At 47.5% G+C, this 15092-nt stretch overlaps 1 pseudogene; it reads left to right on the forward strand.

Moving 5' to 3' along the window:
• Positions 1-15092, forward strand: part of LOC131093377 (uncharacterized) — a 1138058-nt pseudogene that overhangs the window by 668790 nt on the left and 454176 nt on the right.

A 15092-nucleotide genomic window follows, 5' to 3' on the forward strand; every position in this document is an offset into this window, starting at 1 on the left:
TGGAGCCCCGGGCTTGAGGCAGCAGCAGACGGAGAGAGGAGAAGGCAGAAGCTGTTCCACAGAGAAGGCTTTATCTGGGGGTCCATGAATGGTCTCAGCTCTTCTTCTTCTGAGCTAGTAGGGTACAGCATGCTACTTTTATAGGCTTGGCAAGCATCCCAACTTGACCAATGGCAAGGGAGTAGGGGGACCATAAAATGACCGATAGGTAAAGGCTACCACGGCATTGCCTTACATGGTTATAGAGACAGTTTATAGGGCAGATGTCCATGGAGTCAGGAAGCTTCCTTGCTGCTGTGTCAGCATCCCTTTTGTTAGATTCTCCATGGTGCTTTTGCTAAATGTATGGGGTTTACTACAGTCCATCTTGCCACTTCTCTCCCAGGAACTGAATCTCACGAGCTGGTCCCTTTACCTTGACTTTTTAATGGCAAAACCAGCTCCCAGGAGGATTTGGATGATTTCCTTCCCTTTCTCAAACACTTCTGCAGCTGTGTTCCCCTCACACAATGATGTCATCAATATACTGCAGATGTTCTGGAGCCTCACCCCTTTCTAGTGCAGCCTGGATCAGTCCATGGCAGATGGTGGGGCTGTGCTTCCACCCCTGGGGCAGTCGGTTCCAGGTGTACTGCACTCCCCTCTATGTGAAGGCAAAATGAGGTGCATTGTGCTGCCAGAGGAATGGAGAAAAATGCATTGGCAATGTCTATAGTGGCAAAGCACTTTGCTGCCTTGGACTCCAGCTCATACTGGAGCTCTAATATGTCTGGCACGGCAGCGTTCAGTGGTGGAGTCACTTCATTCAATGCACGGTAGTCCACAGTCAATCTCCACTCTCCTTCACATTTTCGCACAGGCCAAATGGGGCTGTTGAAGGGTGAGTGGGTCTTGCTGACCACACCTTGGCTCTCCAGCTCTTGGATCATCTTTTGGATGGGGATCACAGCATCTCGAGTGGTTCTATACTGTCGTTGATGCACTATGGAAGTGGCAATTGGCACCTGTTGCTCTTCTCCCTTCAGGAGTCCTACTGCACATGGGTTTTCTGACAGTCCAGGCAAGCTGTTCAACTGCTTGACACCCTCTGTCTCTACAGCAGCTCTTCTAAATGCCCATCTGAGTCCCTTTGGGTCTTTGAAATAGCCACTTCGGAGGAAGTCTATACCTAAAATGCATGGGGCTTCTGGGCCTGTCACAATAGGGTGTTACTTCCATTCATTTCCAGTCAGGCTCACCTCAGCTTCCACCAAAGTAAAATCCTGTCATACCAGCAATAGAAACAGGCCCCGTCCCCACATGGAATCCTTCCATAAGCCACGAAGGTCCTTCAGGGAAAAGGACTCAATATTTGCATCTGATGCACCTGCTGCTTTGACTCCTGATTTTATGTCAGGAGGCATTGAGGTTCCTTCTCCTTCATCATCATCATCCTCATCATCCACTGGTCAATTGGTCTTGTCCATGCATTTCCCACTTCTAGTAGTGGCAACAACAGCCATTGGTTGAGGCTTATTTTCTGGTTTAGCTGCTGGCTTAGGCTCACTATCTGGTTTGGCTGCTGGCTTCGAGCCTGGGCTGTTGGCTGCAGCCTCAGTCACCGGGATAGTTGCTGATTTATCTCCCTGCCCCCCTGCCTCTGTCTGCTGCCCGACAGGATCTAGCAGTGAGCGATGAGCACAAGCCAGGGCCCAGCTCACTGCAATAACCTTCCTCTCCCTAGGCTCATTCCGGTACTTCTCTTTCAGATATTTTCCCACCTCAGCTGGGTTCTGAATTTGCTCATGGGGAAAATCCCAGATTATAGGGTCAGAGAACTCCTTCAGGATTTCGACCATATCCTTCCATTTCCCACACCACTTAGGATTTTCCACACTGGGGTCAACTCCTGAGTCAGGGGTCTCATCAGCCCATCTAGAAATCTCAGCCCTCATCCTAGAGAAGCAGCAAGCTGTATAGAGGAAGGTTACCAGATTGAATACCAGAAAGATGGTCTCTTTAACGTTCAGGGGAAACTCAACATCAACTCAACATCTGTTGCAATAGTGATGCAACAGATTCATAGGAGAAGAAGGAAAGCAAAGGCTGAAATGCCTGATCCCCTGCTGCTCCTCCTCTAACAAACTGGATGCATAACCATAGCCACGAACCCTTCATACCTGGAGCAGACCCCAGCATGTTTATAAACTTTTTACACATCATTACCACCAAGCCCAGCAGGATAGCAATTCTGGTCACTGCCCCTCTGCTATAAAAACTACAGACAATACTAGAGCTATTTCTGGGTAAGAAAATAAACCTAGGGACCACAGAGTTATTAAAATCCCAAAAAACCCTCGGGACCAGAAATGCATGCAAGCCTTCACCCCAACAGACATTATGAATTCAAAAAGCATGGCTATTGACTGCTTTATACAAACACAGAGTAATGGCAACCAAAATGCACTCAAAACAGGGTTTTTCCACTCTCGCTCGAGCCCCACGTGTTGGGTGCCAAATTTTGTCCCGGTTTAGGGTAAATTTGGTAGAGAATCTCCAAAGGGGGCCCCTCCAGAAAGCAAACCCACACGGCCCCTCCCCCAACTGGTTTGGGAAGGATTCCTCAGAGAGAAGTGGAAAGAACCTGTTTATTTAACAGGCACAGCACCCCCAGCACACAGAATGAACAATACCAGATGACACCACTCTGAAAAAGGTGACAAATTCAGAAAGTCTCTCTCGGGGGTGGTCGCTCTGTTCTCAGTCCCTCCGGCGCTGGGGCAGCTGCTGCAGCCACAAGGTGCAAACTCTCGGTGTTCTCAGGTCCCAGTCCGGAGCAGGTTTGAGATGGTCGAAAAAGAGGAGAGGACAAACAGTCCAGGAAGGAATTTGGACTGTTTAGCTAAACTAGTTAATGAGCAGGAGCAAAAGCAAGCAGAAGCGAGAGCAGAGAGAGAGAGAGCGAAGCAAAAAGCAAAAGCAGCAAAATCAAGACCCGCAGTCTCTCTGTGTCCCGCCAGGCTGATAAGAATACCCAAACAAAACTTTCACTTTTTAGAGCTAATCTTAAAGGCCCAGAACATGATATCCAGCATTAAGAGAACACATGAATGGGGACACAAGCATCATAACGTCACCCTAGGACACCTTCAAAATCTGGTGCAGGAGCAGTTGGACCAGGGTCATCTGGACACTTCTACCAGTCCCTGGAACACTCCTGTCTTCTGCATCAAGATAAAATACAGGAAATAGAAGTTGTTACAAGGTCTCCGAAAGGTCAATGCCATGATGGAAAGCATGGGAACATTGCAGGCGGGCGTGCCGTCACCTACCATGCTTCCTGCAAACTGGCCGGTCCTCATTGTGGATCTGAAGGATTGTTTTTTGCAATTCCTTTGCATCCTGATGACAGACCAAAATTTGCCTTCTCGGTGCCTGCAATTAACAATGCTGAGCCCACACAGCGATATCAATGGAAAGTTTTGCGCCAAGGAATGCAAAATTCTCCAGCCATATGCCAATGGTATGTGGCCTGTGTCTTGTCTGGAGTTCACAAGCAGTTTTCTGATGCCCATCTTTACCACTATATGGACGACATTTTAGTGGCTGCATCCAGGACGAGCTGCTGAGGATTAAGCCTCAGTTGCTCAATACTTTGTATCCTCATGGGCTGCAGGTGGCTCCAGAAAAGGTTCAACAAAAACCTCCTTGGAAGTATTTGGGGGTCAAAATTTTGGAATAGACAATCCGACACCAGGAGGTGCAATTTGTACATTTGGTGAAGACACTGAAGCTGAAGACCCAGAAACTGGTAGGTGTCATCACTTGGTTCCGTCCGTACTTGGGACTGACCAACACACAACTGTCTCCTCTGTATGATTTGTGGAAAGGAGACAATGATCCTGCTTATGCATCACAGAAGATGTTGGCAGTTCCTGCAGTTGTGGGGTGTGTCACACAGGTTTGGTATCCCTCATGCTCCGACTGGTCAGGCTATTGTAGAAGATGCTTGTGGTACTCTGAAGCGGGTTCTTCAGAAACAAAAATGGGGAATGTAGGGTAAAACCCCACACAGTCAGTTGGCAAAAGCTTTGTACACCATCAATCATCTTACTGTGCCACAGAACTCAAAAAATCCTGTCATTTTGAATCATCACCTTTCGTTGCAGGCTCTGGATGAGACACGTCAGCCTCAAGCGAAGGTTCAGATGTGGAATTTAGTCACCAAACAGTGGGAAGGTCTCTATGACCTTATCACTTCGGGGCATGGGTATGCTTGTGTATCCACAGATACTGGGGTGCGCTGGGTACCTTTGAAGTGTGTTCGTCCTGACCTGCGACTGCAGAGACAGAATCCAGCACATGGGAAAAATGGAAACCATGACCAAACTGAAAGTCATCAAGTGGATGAATCGTTGAGTGATGACTCAGATAAAGATGGTGTGAGTGGGTGTGAGTGATCTCTCCGATGATTCCTCCATGAGTGTACACTGAATGTTGTTCATTTTTCCTTTTAACATTGTTCGTTTTTCTTTCTTTTTTTTTTCTTTTTTAAAGGAAAAAGGATGAGATGTCACCCTGTTCTTTCAAGGTTCTTCTAAGCCTTCTGATGTTTACATTTTTGTAATGGAGTTTCTTACACACTTTCCATGTAAATAATGATTGTTTTGCAGTCCTTTCTGGAGGAGGAGAAAATTGATGGACTGTTGGTTTGACCAGTGTGGTTGGAGAGGTGGCAATTTCATCTTCCAATCCATGGATGCTTTTGGAATTTTATAAATATCGAGGTCCAGAAAAAAATGTGCCTTTTTTGCCTTGGACATCTGAGGGTGTGAGTGTCGTTCATTTTGTGTAGTATTGCGACACCCTACCTCTCTAAGAAGCTGGATGCAGCAGCTAAGGGGTGGCCAGGACGCCCCAGAACTGTTATGGCAGTGGCAGTGAACATCCAGAAAGCACACAAGTTCACCCTGGGCCCGAAGATGACTGTGCTGGTGTCCCACACAGTGTCTGCAGTGCTGGAAGTAAAGGAGGGACATTGGTTCTCCCCACAGAGATTCCTGAAATACCAATCCATAATGGGGGAACAGGATGATATAGAAATTGAGGTAACTAACATTGGGAACCCAGCTTCTTTGCTCAGTGCTTGTATGGGAGAAATGGTGTGTGACAGTGGTCACAAGGGTTGCAGGATGAAGAGAGAGGCGAGAATGTTGACCTCATGTTCAGAAGGCTTGATTTATTATTTTATGATAAATATGACATTATGACTATACTAAAAAGAATAGAAAGAGAGTTCTCAGAAGGCTAGCTAAGCCAAGAACAGAAAAGGAATGAATAACAAAGGAGCTGTGTCCCGGCAGAAAGTGAGAACAGCTCTGCTGTGAGTAGTCAGTAAATCCAAACACCCACCAGAGACCAATCATGGATCCACCTGTTGCATTCCACAGCAGCAGATAACAATTGTTTACATTTGTTGCTGAAACTTCTGAGCTTCAGCAGGAAAAATCCTAACGAAAGGATTTTAATGAAAAGATGTCTGTGACATGTCAGTTTTTAAACTTAGTTTAATTAAAAAGAAAAAGTGTTTGTAATTTTCTCTGCACAGCAGAGAAAATTATTGTGGTTATCTGTTGCCAATCAAAACTTCACTCAAGTGCTTGTGTGGAATAACAGGGAATTTCTTCACCTGTAGAGCATACAATTCTATCAAATCACCAAAACAATTTTACAATATAAGAAAATGCAAAACCAATGCAAAGAAAGTTCAAGCCCAAACAGCTGAGTTTCAGGAAAAAGTCCATGGACTGAAGATGTTCCTCTTTGCCATCTCTGAAAGTCCCTTTTGGTCCTGAAACAGGCTTGCTGCAGAAAAGTCCATCAATAGTTATCAAAAGCCATTGACAGTCATCAAACAATTTCAAACAATTTGAGACAACTTCTGGAATGTCCTGCCACAGCCCTTTATTGAATAACTTTGGGCTGAAGCTAATTTTTGGCCCTTCAATGCTTCAGAGCTGCTGCCAGCTAAGCTATTTCAACGCTTTTTTATTTTGGTTTTTTTTTTTTTTTTTTTTTTTTTTTTTTTTTTTTTTTTTGGTGTTTAAAAAGAGCTGCAGCAGAGCAGCCAAAGAAAGTCCCTGGGGGGCCCTGGCCCATGTGGAGGGATCAGGAACCCCAGATCTGGCCCACAGAAAGGCAGGCCAGGACCGATAGGGAGAAGCAAAACCACCAAACCCATCAGGAGGCCGGGAGGTGGCCCTGGCCCAGGGACCCGAGCCCAACAGCCCAGGCCCAACATGGCAGGCGGGCTCTGCCTTCCCACAGCCTGGCCCCACACTGCCAATGGAATGGTGACCAAACGCTTCTTTTCCCCAAAATCACCAAGGCATGCCAGCAGCAGGGAAATAGAAGAAGCCACAAGAACCCTCATCTCGTGTCTAGGAATGTTTTTTCTCCACAGCAAACAAGCCATGATCGCTTCCCACTGTGCCCTCTGCAATGCAAATGCAACAGGTGTGTCTCCCATCTGCCTCACGGCACCACCCCCTCTGGGCTGGGGACCAAAGGCAGAATTCTCGGCACCCACCTGCCCCTCGCCACTGGGGTGCGAGAGGGGCAGCAGAGAGATTCGCACCCCCCAAGGGAAAGCAACTGACCAAACACCTCCCAACCTGCCAAGAATGCTGATTTTGAACGCAGGCAGACGGGCTGCACCCACAGCCAGCTGTCGGGCCATGCCTCCTCCACGGAAAGGGAGGCCGGCGCCCTCTTCCCCTGTCCCAGCTTCCCCCGCAGGGGCAGCCCCGGGACAGCCCGAAAAACTCGGGGGAGAAGCCACGCTGGGTGCAGAAGCAGCTGCGGGCTGCTCTGAGGGTCCCGTGGGTTCAGCGCCATCTTCAGCATCATCCTGAACAGGCACCGGCTCGGTTTGAGGCGGCGGGGCCGGAGAGGGGGCTGGTGGACGCAGCAGGACAGCCGGGGGGCGGTGCCGAGTCGCTGTTGTCGCCGAGGGCGTCTCCTACCAACAGCGACGCAGCCGCAGGGAGCGGTGTTTCTGAGCTCTCAGGCGCAGGCGGGGAAGCCGGTGAAGCCACGGGCAGGACCACCCGGGGAGGCGGCCGTGGGGTGGGTCCAGGAGGAGGCCCTGCAGGCCTGGCAGGCGGGACCTCGGAGACCGGTGCTGCCCCCATCTCTGAGCGGAGCAGGGCCCAGTAGGCCGGCCAGGGTGAGGCCTGCAGGGCTGTAAGGGCCGGTGCAGCCCCCATCCCCCCGGAGAGAGAGAAGGAGGGGGAAGGGATGGCTGCCTCTGACCATGCTCCGAAGACGCAGTAGAAAAATCTTTGGCTCCTGGCGAAACTTCCCCCCACTGCCGGGATGCAGGGGGGCTGGGAAGGAACAGATCATCCCCCTCCACAGGATCTTCTCCCGCTGGAGTCAGAGGAAATGGGACAAGCCCATTGCAGTTGGCAATCCAGGGAAAAACAGCTGCTCTCTGGTTCAAAACTGGAAAGAACATCCTAAATGCTGGATAAATCTGGGGGTATCCAAACCCGCGGTCCAAAACGAATTGGAAAATGGAGTCCATGCACTCCCATAAGAAAGCATCAAGGGCACAGAGCACATTCATAAAGAACCCAAAAAGCTTTGCCCATCGAAAAAACTCACAGAAATCTGTCTCCAACAGGCAAAGTCCATCCTCTTCATCTAATTTTTGACTGAGGGCAATAAGCTTCTCCTCTGAAGGGGAGAACCGAACCTCCTCCTCTATGGGGGAAGCCCTCCACATCAGCAGCCACAAACTACAAAGGGCCGCATTTTCAGGAAGGGAAAAGCCAACAGTACCTTTTGAAAGAGTCCAGCATGCTCTGGCCAGCTCCATTGCGCTACTGTGCTTTCCAAACATCTTCCTGGAGGCTTTTCAGAAGGTTCTCTTTGTGGTCAGCCTTGCTGTGAACTCCAAATCAGGATCTTCAGTTCTTCATCTCCTGGCTAGAATCCACTTCTGTGGTCACTTGTGAAGCAACCATCAATGCCACACATTCAGGGTTTACCCAGTGCAGCAATTGTTCCTCTGGGGGTCTCTCCAAGTAATTTGCTCTTCAGACGAGGGGTCACCAATTGATGGTTTTGTCCTCCTCACTCACTCAGGGTTCACCAATTGTCACAGTGGTCACATGGGTCTTCAGGGTGTAAAGAGAGATGAGAATGTTGACCTTATGTTCAGAAGGCTTGATTTATTATTTTTTGATATATATTACGTTATTACTATACTACAAAGAATAGAAGGAAAAGTTCTCAGAAGACTAGCTAAGCTAAGAATAGAAAAGAATGAATAACAAAGGTCTGTGCCCCGGCAGAAAGTGAGAGCAGCTCTGCCAGGAATGGTCAGTAAATCCAAACATCCACAGGAGACCAATCACGGATGCACCTGTTGCATTCCACAGCAGCAGATAACCACTGTTTACACTTTGTTGTTGAGGCCACAGCTTCTCAGAAGGGAGAAAAATCCTAAAGAAAGGATTTTTATGAAAAGATGTCTGTGACACCCCACCTATCCCTGTAACCCTCAGATGCCTTGCATACCTTTCTGCTGTGGATCTTGTCCTCTGAGAGTTCTGTCCTTGTCCTGGTGTGAGGGTTGCTGTCCTGTCCCACCGGGAGGGTTCCACTCTGGTCTTGCTGTCAGGGTTGCTGTGTTGTGCTGCTGTTGAGGAAAAGGCTGTGCTGTTGTTAGGGGGGCTGCTTAGGCTGAGCTTAGGGCTGGGCTGAGGGCTGGTGCACGTGTACCCTAACTTGCCTCCTAAGCTGTTCTCTGTAGCCCTGATCTCCAGTGCACTGTGTAGCCCTCAATTCTTCTCTCTTGACCGCTCAAGCCCTCCCTCAACCCCTCAGGCTCTGTCTGTCACCCTCGAGCCCCCCCTATGCCCCTCAAGGCCCCTCTCAGCTGCCCCTCAGCTCCTGTGTGTCACCCTTAATCCCTCTCCTTTGCCCCTCAGCCCCCAGCTTCTCAGTGTCACCCTCCAGCTGCCCCTGCCACCCTCAGCATCTCTGTGTGTCACCCACTCTCCCCTCTCCCTGCTCCTCCCTCAGCTCCCAGCCTCTGCCACCCTCCAGCCCCCACAGTATCCCTCAAGGTGCCCCTCAGCCCTGAAAGGACCCTAAAAAACCCCTCTCAATTCCCTAAAAAAGGCATAGTTTTCAAAGTGTCCTAAACACCCCTCAAAAACATAGAAATAGCATCAGAATACACTAAAAACATCCTGTGTCGCAGACATTTTTTCATAGAAATCCTTTCTTTGGGATTTGTTCATCTTCTGGGAAGCTGAGGCCCCAGAAGAAGAATGTAAACAATTGTTATCGGCTGCTGTGAAATGTAGCAGGTGCCCCCGTGATTGGTTCATGTTCCGTGTTTACAATTAAGGGCCAATCATGGGACCAAGCTTGAGGACAGATTCCCTGGACACAGAACTTTGTTATTCATTCTTTCTATTCTATTCTTAGCTTAGCAGCCTCTGCAACTTCTCTCCCTATTCTTTTTAGTATAGTTATAATGTATTATATATCTTATATCAATAAATTCAGCCTTCTGATCATCAAACAAGATTCTTGTCTTTCTCTCACCTGAAGACCTTATCAGGCCACAGTAATACATCCTGCTTTTAAAAAGCCCTGAAAACACCCCTAGAAAATCCCAAAAGAACCTTTTGGGACTACTTAGAGATTTTTTAAAGAGCTCTGAGAATACCCCTAAAATCTTGAAAATGCCCTATAAGACCCTAAAAAAGCCTGAAAAAATTCCCCCAAAAACCCTAGAAATACCCTAGTTATAAAAAAGTTCTCCATATACCCTCAATACTCCTCAAAAAGCCCTAAAACCTTTTAAGTAGTCCTAAAACAAACCCCCAAAATATCCCAAAACACCCCTAACAATTCCAATTAGTAGTAAGACTGCCCTTAAAATGCCCTAAAAAGTTCTTTTAAAAGAAGTCCTGAAAAAGCCCTAAAGGTTCCTAAACATTCCCAGAGAATTCCTAAAAAACTCCTGCAAAAAGCCCACTAAAATATCCCTTAAAAATCCTGAAAAAAAACCCTAATAAAACCCCTAAACATCTGTTCAACTCCTACCTGTAACTCTGTGGCCTCCAAACCTCATCTCTGCCTTCCAATTGGGGTAACTGCCTGCACCTGCTGGGAGGGCTCTGCGGCTGTCCCACTATGAGGGTGGCACCTGTACCCTAACCCTCCCTGCTACTCCGTGTCCTGTGCACCCCAACCCTCAGGGTCAGCTCTCCAGCTGTCCAGCCCTCCCATCTTTGCTCCTCAGCAATGTCTGTGTGTCTCCCAGAGCCACGTTCAGGATCCCACGAGCTGCTGCAGGGAGTCACCGGTGGGCAGTGGGGGAAGTGAGGGACGGGGCAGGAGTGACCTGGATTTCAGAACCCCAGCAGATGGCCGGGCACTCAGCACCACAGGCACCCGAACACCAACGCCACCATTGTTCCTTGCACACAAAACTCATCAGGCCAGGTTCCTGATGGAAGATTGTAGGAGCCAATTGGCAGGAGCCAATTGGCAGGAGCCAATCGGCGCTGCCGAGACCGCCCTGCTCCGGACTGCGCTCCCAGCGCAGCGCGGCTGCTTTGGGGCTGCTGCTCTGAAGCCATTTATTATAATGAACAATAGCTTCTGAGAAATAAAAGAATTAAAAGACACTCAAAAGTATATCAAGGGAATTGCAGAAGTTAATAAATAACCTAAAATACACTATCAGGAAGGACTTTGATCAGATATTTAGATAAGGTAATCCAAAATGCACTCACAGAAGAAACTTTGGAATTAGAATATTTGAAGAAACAGAAGTGGAAGCCAATAAGTTAAAGTGACCTGCCAAGCCGTTAGAATCAAGCCAATAAGTTAAAGTGACCTGCCAAGCCGTTAGAATCAAGCCAAGTACAACAGTAACTTCAGCCAAGCCATGGAAAAACATGCCAAGGATAACAGGCAGAAGTCCAAATTAGGAAAAGCTTAAAATTTAACTAAGGAAGACCAGGAATTCCCGGAAGACTCCGCCTGCCTATGAATATGCATGTAATAAATGATGTAATCCTTGTTTAAAATTGTATAAAAACCTGCTTTTGCTGTGCATAGCTCAGAAATCCATTTTGTGATTTCTCCGATGCATCGCAATAAAATACCTCCTGCTTATCTGACTTAGACTGAGTCTCTTAAGCAGTTATTCTCGCCTTTTGGGGCAAAATTCGGCATCATTTTCTGGCGACCCAGATGGGACCAGACAGGAGATCCAGGCCCTGAGGGGTCCTCCCGAGCCGAGTCCGGGGTCGGGATCCTCTGGGCGCCCCTGACAAATTTTTGTCAGAAGAGACTCCCCCCCGGACCACAGCTTTTCGGTGGACGAAGGGTTCCCTACATCTCCTACTCCAATTAAGAGGTATTTTAATTGTTTATTGGTTTTGGGATAAAGCACTTTGTTGGGAAACGGGGGTCAGACGCCCAAAGGGAAAGCTGGGGGACGCCCCGGTAAAGAATCCCAGCTGGGTTAGAGTCCCAGTAATAGAAACGCAGGTTAAAGTCCTGCTGCTGGGTTAGAGTCCTGGCATAAAGTCCTGCTGGAAGGAGTATTTGTTTATCTTGGTATCTTTGGTTTGTTTTTATTGTGTGAGAAACTGTTTTTAACATTGTGTTTAATGTTATAGTACTGTGAATTAAGGATCAAGAACTAAGATTGCTCTCTGAGAGGTCTGTCAGCCGGTGATCTTCTTGTGTCTGTTCTATGTGTCTGTTGCAAAATCTTACAGGAAACATCTTGTCGCTCTCTCTGTAATCTTTTGGAAGAGAATAAGTTGATAGACGTCCGGGAAGAAATTTGTCACCCCCTGCAATTGTTATACTGTCTACAGTTGCGATTGCATGAGTCTGGCAAACCGGTATCTCACGGTCTGTAGGCGACCTCTCGTGACCAAACCTGGTAAAACAGTCTGTTCTGATATAGATTTTAAGGTAGGAACTATTTCATAAAGGTGTGTGGGTATGGGTGAGAGTGAATGAGACGCAGCATCGCTGCGAAGCGAGAGGGAGTCCCACTCTGCATTTCCTGTTCTTCGCGAGAAGCCAGGTCGGAAAAGGACAAAGCGATTGGAAATTGTGTGTATGAAGTGTTAAAATAAATTGGTATGCAGTACATGCGAGAAAGAGACTGATCTGGTTAGACAGACACAGGGAATAGCAATGGGAGGCCAACAGAGTAAGGACGTAAATATGAAAACCCCCTTAGGATGTATCCTAAAGCACTGGAAGGACTTGGGAGGGATCCTGGGGGGAAACATAAGTAAAAAGACACTCCTTAAATATTGTACACAGTGGTGGCCGTTGTATAAGTTAGATGACAATGAGAAATGGCCGCCGGAGGGAACAACTAATTATAACACTATTTTACAACTGATGCTTTTCCTCCGCCGACTTAATAAATGGGACGAAGTGATGTATGCTGACATGTTCTTTACCCTAAGAAATAAACCAGAGAGGCAAAAAGAGTGCGGGGTAAACGTAGCACCTCAGGACCCCCTAGTACTAGCCCTGGAAAAAGATAAGAAAGGTTCAAAGCCTAAAGAACGTTGCTGTGATGCATGTAGCATTGGGCAACAATGTCTTAAGTTAACAAGAAGGGATAGTGGAAAGGAGAGCGAAATAAGCCTGTGGGAATACCATCCATTCGCCCCAGGACGGGAAGGGCCTCTTCCCAGGCCAAAGGAGGAACAAGGGGACTCTAGCCCATTAAAGGAGCTGGAACGATGGTGGAAATCTAAGTTTGGGCACAGCCCTCAGAAACTAGACAACACTTGGGAGGAGGATAGTCCATTAAAATCGGGGATTGACAAGAGGGAAAGCAGCCCACAGGGACCAGATAGTCTACAGGGGTCGGGGAGCTACAGGGATGCTGACAACCCACCCAGACTAGAAGCTGAGAGGGAAGAAGGCAGTCCACATGGAGCAGAGAGTCGAGGGGAGACACGCAGCCTGCCCGAACTAAGTCCATATGGGGATAGTAGCACACCCAGGAATGGAAGTTTTAGGAAATCAGGTACCTGTAGAATAGAAACCAGCACACCGAGGACTGGGGATAAAAGTAACTCACTAGGAGGCGACGTCTCTAAGTTGAAGTATAGTGAGAAGAATGACAATGAGACATGTGAAAGGGAGGCAGAGAACAACTCACAGAAGCTGAATATAGTAATTCAGATAGAGGATAAGAGGGATGGAAGAGGAACAGAAGATGAGGACAGTAGCCCGGAACAGGATAGGTGCCGGCAGATGCGGGAAGAAAGGCAACAGATGCAGAGCGAGAGGCGGTTGGACTGTGTAAACCATGCTAGGGGAGTAGTAGGAAAAGAGTTAACAGAAATAGAAGGTGAAGATGAAGAACAGGGAAAGGGAAAGAGAAAAGAGAAGAGAAAGAATAGGGAAGACATTGAGGCACAGGAAGAAGATCCCGGGGAGGGGACCAGTCACTCGTATTATACCAGATCTGTGGCATGGAGGGAAACAAAGCAAAAAGAGGAAGGGAACCATACGATAGCTCCTCTCCGACAACTTATGCCAATGCTAGGAGAAAGGACTAGGGTAAAGGTGCTGTTCTCCACGAGTGACCTGAACAATTGGAGGGATGAGGCAAGGAACTTCAGGAGGAATCCAGAGGGAGTAGCGAAGAGGTTTGAATTAATGGCAAAGAATTTAGATATTGATTGGGAAGATATAGAGGTGATGCTGTCAGAATTGACAGATACAGAAAGGGAACTCGTATTGGAAACAGGAAAACGACATGCTCAAGTATTATCAGGGAGACTAGAAGATAATTTCCCCAGCAGTAAACCAGAATGGGACCTGGGCAACGAAGAACACTATCGGCGACTGGTGCAGTATAGAAAACTGATAGCGATGGGCTTGCGTAATGCGATCCCTAAGGCTATCAATTGGGCGATGCTATATGACATCAGGAAGGGAAAGGATGAGACCCCATCAGAGTTTTTGGATAGACTTAGGGCAGCCATGAGACAATACACACCCCTGGACCCAGCAACGGAAGAAGGGAAACAACACCTGTTAGGATTAATGATGGGACAAAGTAACCCAGATATCAGGAAGAAATTACAAAAGCTTGAACATCCAGCAAATAAAAACCTGGAGGCGTTGCTGAATGAGGCATGGAAGGTATATAATAATAGAGAAATAGAGGAAAAGAAAAAGGAAGATAAGAGGCTAGCTCGAATAGTGGCTGTAGCAGTAGCAGCTCAAAATACAAACCATTTGGGACCTAATACCAGGGGTAGGGGTAGAGGCTACCCAGTGAGAGGGGGAGGGAGGTTCCAACCCCACCCAGCTAGAATAGGGCCAAACCAGTGTGTCTATTGCTTCCAAACGGGACACTGGAGATGTGAGTGCCCTCAATCAAGAGAAAGATCAATGGACACTACTACTATCGCACATCAGGACAGTGAATGAGGGGGACCGGTGGGCCGTGCCCTAGCAGACCCACTGGTTAAAATGGAGCTAGGGGAAGGTAAAAAGGAATTGGACTTTTTGATTGATACGGGAGCAACTTTTTCGGTTTTAAATCAAGAATTGGTACCTAAGAGTGATGAATTCGTACAAGTTGTGGGAGCAACAGGCCAACCAGAAAAAGCTTACTTTTTGAAACCTATCAAATACAAAATTGGGAAACAAATGGGAATTCACCAGTTTCTGTATTTGCCAAATTCACCAAAGCCTCTACTAGGAAGAGACTTACTGGAGAACTTGGGAGCCATAATAAAATTCAACAAAGACAAATTGGAATTTCAAGTAAGTGAAGAGCAACTGATTACAGCCCTAAGCCTAACAATCAGCTGTATAGAACCGAAGCCTAAAAGTCACAATATTGAGCGTATCCTGAGTGAAACATATCCATTAGTATGGGCTACCGATATACCTGGGAAATCAAAACAAGCAACACCTATCATTATTGAACTTATACCTGGAGCGAGGCCGGTAGTTAGGAAACAATACCCACTGAGGTTAGAAGATAGAAAGGGAATTGAACCCATAATCAAAAGGTT

The sequence above is a fragment of the Melospiza georgiana genome, chromosome 25 (assembly GCF_028018845.1).
Source record: "Melospiza georgiana isolate bMelGeo1 chromosome 25, bMelGeo1.pri, whole genome shotgun sequence".
Classification (NCBI taxonomy): Eukaryota; Metazoa; Chordata; class Aves; order Passeriformes; family Passerellidae; genus Melospiza; species Melospiza georgiana.